The sequence below is a fragment of the Schistocerca nitens genome, chromosome 10 (genome assembly GCF_023898315.1).
Source record: "Schistocerca nitens isolate TAMUIC-IGC-003100 chromosome 10, iqSchNite1.1, whole genome shotgun sequence".
NCBI lineage: Eukaryota > Metazoa > Arthropoda > Insecta > Orthoptera > Acrididae > Schistocerca > Schistocerca nitens.
The window spans coordinates 199,126,249-199,136,923 of record NC_064623.1 but is presented as its reverse complement, the minus strand read 5'-3'; positions in this window follow the sequence as shown (position 1 = coordinate 199,136,923).

The following is a 10,675-nucleotide window of genomic DNA, read 5'->3' as shown; positions in this document are numbered from 1 at the left end:
GCACATTGCGTTATCAACTTAACCTGGAACTTTCATTTTTCTGCTTGCATAATTATTTTCCTCTGTAAATTCTAACTGAAATTAGTATTCTTTAAGTAAGGGCCATGTGATGAATAACTCTGTTATTTGTACCGGAACAACTATGAAGTTCATAATTCACCTTCTCTACCCATCAAAGAGAGAGAGAAATTGACTGGCTAGTACCGTAGGAGGATTGCCATGAATTTCTAAATTAAAGAGTCAGAATGTACTGGCCTCAAAGTTCCTTGCTGTATAATGTCGAGAGTTACAGAAGGGATAGATTGCTGCTCATTGTAAATGTGACACATGACCTACTACAGGAAAGTGGAACACCCTGCACAACATGGAGATAAACATAACATGCCCAATTTCAATGGCTGCTTCACAACCCAGGCAATATGTGTTGTCGCATACACCACCAGCTTTTCTGAACTCTTGAGACTGGAGTTACCCTTAAAACACATACTCTGCTTCTGAAACCATCCCTGCCTCAACCTACAGTAACCTACTGTCTCCCTTCTTCTGCCAAAATGTTCCCTCCCACCCTCACCCCACTGTTCTATCATCTCCCAATTCACATCCCCACTGTGCACGGCTCTCTGCAAGTGCACCAACCAGTCCCTTCTCCTTTTGTGTGCTACTTTCCTTTCTGCTCAGTTTTTCCCCTTCCTTTCCTCCCTCCCTCCCTCCCACCCTTCCTCCCTCCCACCCAAACTCCCTCCCGATTCTAAACCAGATAGCCTCATCTGCCACCTCTAGTCCCTGCACACTCTGCTAAGTTGCACTGTTTCCTCCTCTTCAACCTGTATGGGATGTCCCTCTACCTGCTCTGCTCCACTATGGATTTTTAGTTCTGTTTAATATATTGGTCTGGCCTGAGCAGCTACAGATATAGTGTGGTGGTGGTGGTGGTGGTGGTGGTGGTGGTGGTGGTGGTGGTGGTGGAGTAGCTTCTTTTTCAGTAGTTGTAGTGGCAACTGCCTGTAACACAAGTTTGTTCTTGTAACATCTGTGAATATGGCCTTGATGTGCTGGTACCATGAACAGCTGAAATCGTGGAGAAACTACAGCCATTCTTTTCTTGTTGCTGTGTAGCTCTTCTGTGTGACTTAACCCATCAAACCCAATTTATTTTAAGTCATTATATATTCTGTATTTTTGGGAAACTGTGTCCTCGCAAAAAGGTACCAGTAAAACTTTCTATCATGATGACCTCATTGTTGGACACCCATGAGATTCGCACACACGAGGGGACCAGAGTAAGTGTTAAAACTCAATGCAGTGTTTCCGGAGGCACTCGGCAGCAATTCTGGATATGTGGAGTGTCGTATTTACCTGCTGGAATTGCTGAAGTCTGTTGAAATGCACAATGGACATGAATGGATGCAAGTGGTCAGCCAGGATTCTTAAGTACATGTCACCTGTCTATCACATCTAGACATATTAGGGGTGTCCATCCCTGGTATTTGAGTGTTCAGTTCGACAGAATATCATACTTAACGGCCCAGATTCGATTCCTGGCTGCGTTGGGGATTTTCTTTGCTCAGGGACTGGATGTTGGGTTGTCCTTACATTCATAATTTCATCCCCATCAACATGCAAGTCACCCAAGTGGTGTCAACTCGCAAGACTTGCACCAGGCTAACTGTCTACTTGATGGGAGGCACTAGCTACGTGGCATTTCCATATCAGGGGTTCAATATCACTCAAATTGCACATGCCCCACACCATTACAGAGTTTCCACCTCCTGTCTTGTGGGGTCTATGGATCCGTGAGGTTGTCTCCATACCCATACACTTTCATCCAAGTGATACAGCTTGAGATGACTCATCCAACAAGGCAACAAGTTTCCAGTCAAGTCCAAGACCAAGGTTTGAAGTGCAATTACTGATGTAGACATATGATGGATTTTCACTTTTATATAACTTGTTGAACATAAACCAAACATCATGGTAAAGAATAGAAACACTAAAACCAATAATTCACAGTATCATTCAGTCGCTGGCCTAATTAAGCAAAATGATGCAACAAAATACTTGATTATATTCCAACAGGTCTCATCTGTCACAAGTGTCAAACTATTAGTTTACTTTCCATTACCACGCTTGCGTATGACCCAGTGCAATATTAGACATTGTGAAGTGCAGATCCACAGACAATTTTATGGCAAAAAATGTCCAATTTCTTCACAGGATTTACAATATTATTCAGGTCACACATGGTTTGTACTGAACGACAGTTCTAGCATACTGTATATCATGTGGATGCATGTGCAATTATTTACAAGCAAATTAACAACAGACTAATTGCTCCAAAATGAAACAATGAGAAAGGGAAGATCAGGAAGATGATGGCGAGGTGAGCAGTCTTGCGATGGACCATCATAGCAACAATAGTTTGGGGCACAGAGGAGTGATGTCATGGGAGGGCTTTGAACACCTGCAAGGCCCTAATTACTAGTGACAAACATAACAAATAAACATAGATGAACAAATACACCATTGGCTGTCATCACTCATGACTTGGGTACAAATCAAACTGCTGATGTCTGCTTCACTGCGATATCCTTTTGGTGCTGATGGTGAATGGATGATTGTAACTGAGGTATTGTCAAAGGTGATTGACTTACATACAACAAATAGCATATTGATCCAGTTTTGATTTTGCTCGCATCATGCTAATAATGTTGAAAACAATTAAAGAAATTTTCTTGCCCAAATGGCCTGACCTCTATTGTAAGCTGTTAAGGATTCGGCAAACATCTGAAGTATGCAGATGAATTGACTTTCGATCAATGCAGGTTATATATCTGGCACATTAATGAATTTCTAGGTACCCTCCATTCACACAAATACTATTATTTGGTGGGGACAGGTAATGTTAAAGCTATACAAATTCATCTCATGGTCCCCTTGCAGGTACGGGGGTTAGAATAGGCCCACAGTATTCCTGCCTGTCATAAGAGGTGACTAAAAGGAGTCTCAAATGCTTCAACCTATATGTGATGGTCACCTCTCGGGTTTGACCTCCATATTTCCAATTCTTCTGAAGAGCGAACCAATTGGGGAAGGGCACCTTACATGGTACATTGTGCCCATTGTGCATAGAGGCCTCTAGCCAGCCTTCTCATCGTCGCACTGCCATTCTGTTCGTTTCCCATCTCTTGGGTGAGGATACATTCCTAGGTGCAATTTCCACCATGCACTGTGCATTGTTGCTTTTTGCGGAGCTGATGACCAAGGACTTCCTTGCACCTAATATCCAGCATAGTAGCCAGTCAATTGTGGTGGAGCTGCCATGTACCCTGTTGGTTGTAGCCCCCTTACAACACAGGGATCACTCTGCTGATACTTGCGCCAACTCCCCACGTATGCCAAGGAGTAGAGGCTATCTCCCTGGGGTATCGGGACTCCCGGCGATGGCCATCCTGCCAGGTGGCCTAGAGGCTGGGTGGTGACCGTGGGGAGGGCCCTTGGTCGGAGTGGGTGGCATCAGTGCAGATGACCCACAATGAAGCGTGGTACATCATCTCTTGCTGGTGGCCATCTACCAGCAGTCTCTAAGCATTCTTGGGCTCAGTTCAATGCTCAGAAATACAATCCCAAATCATTCCCCTCCCTTGCCACAGTGTGGGAGGAGTGTCTCAGGATGGCAGTGACACTTATTTGCTCTGGTTCCTAGTTTGTACAAGAGCTGAAGTCTTTCATGTCAAAAAAGTCTAAATTCTTCATAGAGCATTTAGAGGACATGTTTGGAGAGGTGGAGGGCTTGTCCAAAATGCGCTCTTGGTCAGTATTGACAAAAACGGCATTCTATGCCCAGTCCTGGAGATTACTTGCTTGTGACAAGTTGGGGGATGTTTCAGTTACCATAACACACCATAAGAGTTTAAATATGGTCCAGGATATTATTTTCCGTAGGGACCACCTTTTTAGTCAAATGACTAGCTGCACACCAATTAAGAACATCAAGGTGTTCATTTCATCTGGCACATACATTGGGGTCTGAAGGATAATCAGATTGCTACTGGTGCCTTCATCTTAGCCTTCAAGGGTGATACATGACGAGAAGGTCAAGGTGATAGTCTACCACTGTGACATCAAGCCTTATATCCCTCCCCTGACAAAGTGCTTTACGTGCTGCAATGTCGGCCATATGTCTTCCTGCGGTACTTCCAGCCTCACATGTCGAGATTGTCCAAACACCCCCTTGACCATGGGGGCACTACCCACTCTGCGGCTCCTGCTCCACGTACTTTGGGAGCAACCATCCCCTCCCCACGCACCTATTGGATATTGGGGATGTTAGTCCCCACTTCTAAGCTAGAGAAATGTCCAACTTGTTCAGTTGCTCTCTCTTGCAAGGGGTCCCTTGGGTCCCTCCCTTCCCAGGTTTCCACAAGTGGGAAAGATGACGCCCGGCAATGGCATAAGTGCCCACAAGCAGCTGGTTGTAGGGCTTTGTGATCCTACTCCATGCCGGAGACTGAATTGGTGAAGCCCTCCCAGCCAGTGAAACCCAAGGGGCAGAGAGAAAAATCCAAGAAGAAGACCTCTAAGATGAAGGAACTTGTGATGGCATCTAGCCCACCGCAACCTACAAGCTCTGCATCTGAGGGCGAGGTAGAGACTCGGGCATACGCTGCGGACCTAGATCTGGCCTGACTCTGACACAATGGATGTCACTCACACAGGTGCTCAATCGGTGGCAGCAGGTGACCCAGTGGCGTAATCTGCCTCTTCGGTCCCTTCACACCTTTCTCAGCCAGGGGCAATGTCAGCCTCCGTTGGAACTGCAGTGGTTTTTTCCGCCATCTTGCTGAGCTCGGTCAACTTCTCAGCCTTGACCCTTTCTTCTACATTGTTCTTCAGGAATCTTGATTTCTGGTGACACGTACCCCTGCCCTCCATAGCTACAGGGATTATTATAGGAACAGGGTAGCTTATGAGAGGGTACCTGGTGGTGTCGGCATCTACTTCCATCACTCCCTTTACAGTGAGTCTGTCCCTCTACAAATGCCTTTAGAGGTTGTCACTGTTCGGGTGTGGATGCCTCTGGCTGTTGCTATCTGCAGTCTCTCTCTTCCACCAGATGGTGATGACCTGCAGCATGTCCTGGCTGCGCTGATAGTCCAATTGCTGCCATCTATCTGTTACTCGGCGACTTCAATGCCAATAAACCTCTGTGGGGTGGATCAGTGGCAACAGGCTGAGGCACCATCGTTGAACAAGTATTGGTACAGCTCGACCTTTCTCTTTTAAATAGTGGTACCTTCACACATTTCAGTGTGGCACATGGCACATAGTCAGCAAACGACCTTACCAGCTGCAGCCCTAGCCTATTACCATCTGTCCCATTGAGTGCGCTTGACAACTTGTGTAGTAGTGACCACTTTCCAATATTTCTGTCACAGCCACAGCATCACTCCTCTGGGCGCCCCTGCAGATGGACTATGAATAAGGCTGACTGGGACCTGTTCACTTCCATTGCCACTATTGAGACTCATTCCAATGATGCCATTGACGCCGTGGTTCACTCGGTCACCACCGGCATCATTATTGCCGCAGAATGTGCCATTCTGTGTTCTTCTGGGGCCCCTTGGTGGAGGACTGTGCCTTGGTGGTCGAACGAGATGGCTGAGGGGATTAAAGATCTCAGGCGGGCACTCCAGCATCACAAGTGGCATCCCTCATTGGAACACCTCATTGCCTTTAAACGGCTTTGTGCGCAAGCTCACAGCCTAATTCGCTGATGCAAGCAGGAGTGCTGGGAAAGGTATGTCTCCACCATTGGCCTCCGTACCTCTCCATTGTGGGTTTGGGCCAAGATTAGGAGACTCTGGCTATCATACCCTCGTCAGTGTACCTGCACTTCCACTTATTGGAACAGTCTGCACTGACTCAGACACAATTGCAAACCACTTAGCAGAGCATTTTGCTCAGCGTTCCACTTCTGTGAATTACCCACTGTCCTTTTACTCCCTGAAGGAGTCGTTGGAACGTCGGAGCCTTTCATTTCACACGTGCCACCCTGAATCGTACAATGCTCCGTTCAGTGAAAGGAAATTCCAAAGTGCCTTAGCCACTTGCCCTGATACGGCTCCCGGGCCAAATGGCATCCACTGTCAGATGCTCAAACACCTCTCAGTGGACTGCCACCGATTCCTCCTAGACCTTTTGAATCATATCTGCATTGAGGGTTAGTTCCTGTCACAATGGTGAGAAAGCATCGTAATCCCCGTGTTGAAACCTGGCAAGAACCCACTGGAGTTGGACAGCTACCGCCCCATTAACCTCACCTACTTTCTTTGCAAGTTGCTCGAACCCATGATGAGCCGGAGATTGAGTTGGCTAGTTGAGTCTCAGGGGCTTCTGGCTCCATCTCAGGGTGGGTTCCGTAAGGGCCGCTCTGCCACCAATAATCTGGTATGCCTGTTGTCTGCCATCTGTACAACCTTTGCCCACCATCAGCATCTGCTCGCCATCTTTTTTGACATGTGGAAGGCATACGATATGACATTGCAACATCACATCCTCTCTACACTTCATGGTTACGATATTTGGGGTCCCCTCCCAATTTTAATACAAAATTTTCTGTCGCTTGGTTCCTTCCGTGTGCAAGTTGTGGCCTCCTATAGTTCCTCCTGAGTTCAGGAGAATGGGGTCCCACAAGTATCTGTATTAAGAGGCTGCCTCTTTTTGATAGCAATTAATTGGCTTGCTGTGGCGGTGGAATGCCTGTCTCCTCTTCCTTGTAGGCTGACGACTTGTGCCTGTACTATAGCTCCACTGGCATTGCAGCTGCTGAACAGCAGCTTCAGGGTGCTACCCAAAATGAGCAGTCTTAGGCTATAGCACATGTCTTACAGTTTTCGGCTGCCAAGACCTGCATTATGCATTTGTCAGTGACACGCTGTTCAACGTGAGCCATGGCTTTATCTTGACACCAAACCTCTCGTGTTGTGGAGACGCATCAGTTTTTGGGATCGGTTTTCGATAACTGGTTGACTTGGCTGCCTCATATTTGGCAGCTTAAACAAATGTGTTGTCGGCATCTTAATGCTCTTCATTGCTCGAGTCACACCAACTGAGGTGCCGATCAGTCTACCCTTCTACGGCTGTACCAAGCATTAATTCAGTCCTGCCTAGATTATGGAAGCCTGGCTTATGGTTCGGTAACACCTTCCGCATAGTGGTTGCTGGGCCCAATATTTCACAACGGGGACTGACTCACCACTGGTGCTTCCCTGACAAGGCCTGTCAACAGTGTACTTGTGGAGGCAGTTGTCCCTCCATTGTGGTTCTGACACCAACAATTACTGGCCACTTATGCTACACACATCTGTAGCTTGCCCGGGCATCCCACTTCCTGATATGCTTCCTGTTCCCTCATTGAATCGTCCACCTTCCAGAATGGTAGCACAGATCAGGGTGTACGCTCACAGTTTCCGTCAGAGCTCTTCTCTCTGGGCTTGAGGTTTTTCGTCTTCCATTCTTTTCTGGGCCCCTCAGTGTATACCCCCAGGATGTGTGTACCACCCATGGTGTTGGCTCGATTTGGCACTGGGCCTGAAGGACTCAGTCCTTCCTGAGGCCCTCTGTTGCAGCTTTCTCTCAATTCTTGCCACGGTTCAAGGCTGTGACATTGTCTATACTGATGGTTCAATGGTTGCTGGTCATGTCAGTCATGCTCTTATTCTACAGGAACATTATGAACAACACTCACTGCCAGCTGGCTGCAGTGTTTTCACTGCCAAGATGGTCACCATCTCTCACGCTCTAGAGTATTTACGCTTCTGCTCAGGTGAGTACTGCATTATCTGTAGTGACTCCCTGAGCGGTTTACGAGCTATCGACCAGTGTTTCCCTGACTCTCGTCTGGTGATGGCTATCCAGGCGTCACTCCACACTCTTGCCAGTAGTGGCCGCTCTGTGGTCTTTGTGTGGACCCTGGGTCCTGTACGCATGCTGGGAAATGAATGTGTTGACACAGTGACCAAACAGGCTGTCGGTGCACCAGCCATGGAGATTGGCCTTTTGGAGTGTGACCTCTGGTCAGTTTTGCGGCAGAAGGTACCTGGCACCTGGGGTGAAGAATGGCACGCCCTTCCTTCACCCAACAAACTTCGGGCCATCGAGGAGGCTACCGGTGTGTGGCACTCCTCCTTGCAGGTCTCTCACATGGACTCTGTTGTCCTCTGCTGGCTGAGCATTGGTCACACCTGGATAACGCACAGCTATTTATTGCAGCATGAGGACCCACCTTTGTCGCTGTGGGTCACATTTGACTGTGGTCCTCATCTTGTTGGACTGTTAGCTTTTAACACTGCTCAGGCAGATGTTTGCACTTCCTGATATGCTTCCTAAACTTTTATCACATGATGTTGTGATGGCAGAGTTAGTTTTGAGTTTAATGGATGCAGGGGGTTTTTATCGCTTGATCTAAGTGTGTGTCATTTTTTTTGTGTAGAGTCTGGCATATGGTCTACGATTTTAGACTGGGGTTTTTAGTGGGTTTCTTGGTGGTTGGCCTTTCCTTTTCCTTTTCCTTTATTTGTTTTTTTTATTTGTTTTTTTTTATTTGTTTTTTTTATTTGTTTTTTTTTTATTTGTTTTTTTTATTTGTTTTTTTTATTTGTTTTTTTTTATTTGTTTTTATGGTCGGCCAACCACTGTCACACTCCCTGTGATTCTAATTCCTTTTGTCAGCTCTCTGTCTGTGTCTATCCTGTCCTGTGTTGTTGTCTCTTGTCATCTCCATTGTTTGTTTTTATTCCTTGTGGTGGTTTCAAGTTCATGGAAAAAGGGACATATGGCCCTAGTAGTCTGGTCCCTTCAATCCCACAAACCAACCAATCATCTCAAGGATGACAATAGGAATGGAAGTTGCTGGAGTATTGGGAACTGTAGATTAATATCAACTTGTGTGATGGATGAATCTTTGGAATGTCAGACTCGTGACCCAATAAATGGATGGTATTAAGGACAAGCCATCAGCAACTAACATACATTACATGGGTTACATTACATGTGTATCTGCTGTAGCTGCTTCCGTTCTTCCTTTTGCTTAAGAATTCAAAATTGGACACATGTATATTAAAATGGTTCATCCTTGGATCAAATTCAAACTAGCTGCCTATGTCTTCTCAACTTAGTTCCATTTGCAACAAGGCAACCAGACAAACTTTTTCCCTTTATCTATATATCTTCTGAAGCATCAGACTCTGACACATCTGCTATAGTCACTGGCATTCAGAGACTCATCAGTACGGTTATCAAGTAATTATTCAAGGTAAGATAAGTTTCTTAAGAACTGGTTCATAAATTTTTATTTAGGGACACAGATACGAATAGATGTGCAAAAACTCAAGGAAGCATCACCTCTGTCAGAGGTGGGATTAAGACCTACAACCCCTGGGAAAGCATCTGTCTTGCCCTACACAGCCTCCACAGGCAGGCACCACAGCGGTTATGACCAGACAGTGATCAGCCTGTCACCACAGTCACACCTTTTCATGGCAGCATATTTACTTCTTCCCCAGGCATCAGCATGAAAGTGACAAGAAGAAATAACATTGCGAGCAAGTAGTTGCAATGGCTCACTGGTAGCATTCAGTTGGAGACAGTTGACACTCTGATTCAAGAATACAAGTTTTTGGTTTCAGATGCTTGTGGGAGATATGGCACGCCACTGACTACTGTAGAGATATTGGAAGAATTATGTTGAAACAGGCACTACCAGCAGAATTCCTTGCTCGAGCAGGAAGAGACTGAGTGCAAAGCAGGGCCATATGGAGCTTGTGTGTAAGAGCTGTCCTCTCGTTTCCTAAATATGAAGCAGTTGAAGTGAGTGACCAACTTCAGTTCGAATGACACAGTTAACTGAAGGCTGAGGAAAGCTGTACTGCTTGCCCAACGATCAACTGTAAAACAGGAACTCAGTGAGGAAAATGTGCTACATTGGCTGGCAGTTGCAGAGTTCTGTCTGAATGCAGCATGGGAAGATTATTTTTCACACATAAGGTATCTAATGATTTTTCATCTTCTGCTGCTTGCTTTTCTGTCCAAGAGCCAGTGGAAAATCCGTTGGTGACGGGAAAACATCAAACATGAGATGAGAAAATTTGAGCTAGTTCTAGTTCACTTCATTCTTGTAACTGAAATAGACTACTTCCAGTTATGTTTTGATTATTACATTCTGTTTACTTAATCTGCGCTTGCTCCATATCTTGATAAAGCACAGCATTGTTAAGAGGCCATCTGATCTCAACAATTGATCATTTTGCCTAGTTAGTGCTACATAACAATAGCAAGAGCAGGCACTAAATTTCCTTGCTAAGTGGCAATCTGTCTTACATTCCTGCACCTTTCAATAGGAGCAAATGATATGAGGAGTGGGGAGTAACCATAATGCCACTTGTCTCTGACACTTCATACCCTCATCTCTCCAAAAACATTGTTAAGTTGATTATCATATATGTGAATCTGGCAGGAGGCATAGTGTGATCACATCACAGCACACAGAATTGGCTCCCACAAGGAAAGAGCACACCATTGGAGATGCTAGTAACCATGGGACATACTTCTGCAAGGGTTTCATCATCATCTACTATGTCTGCTCACAAGCGAACATTGAATGAGTTACAGCCACAAA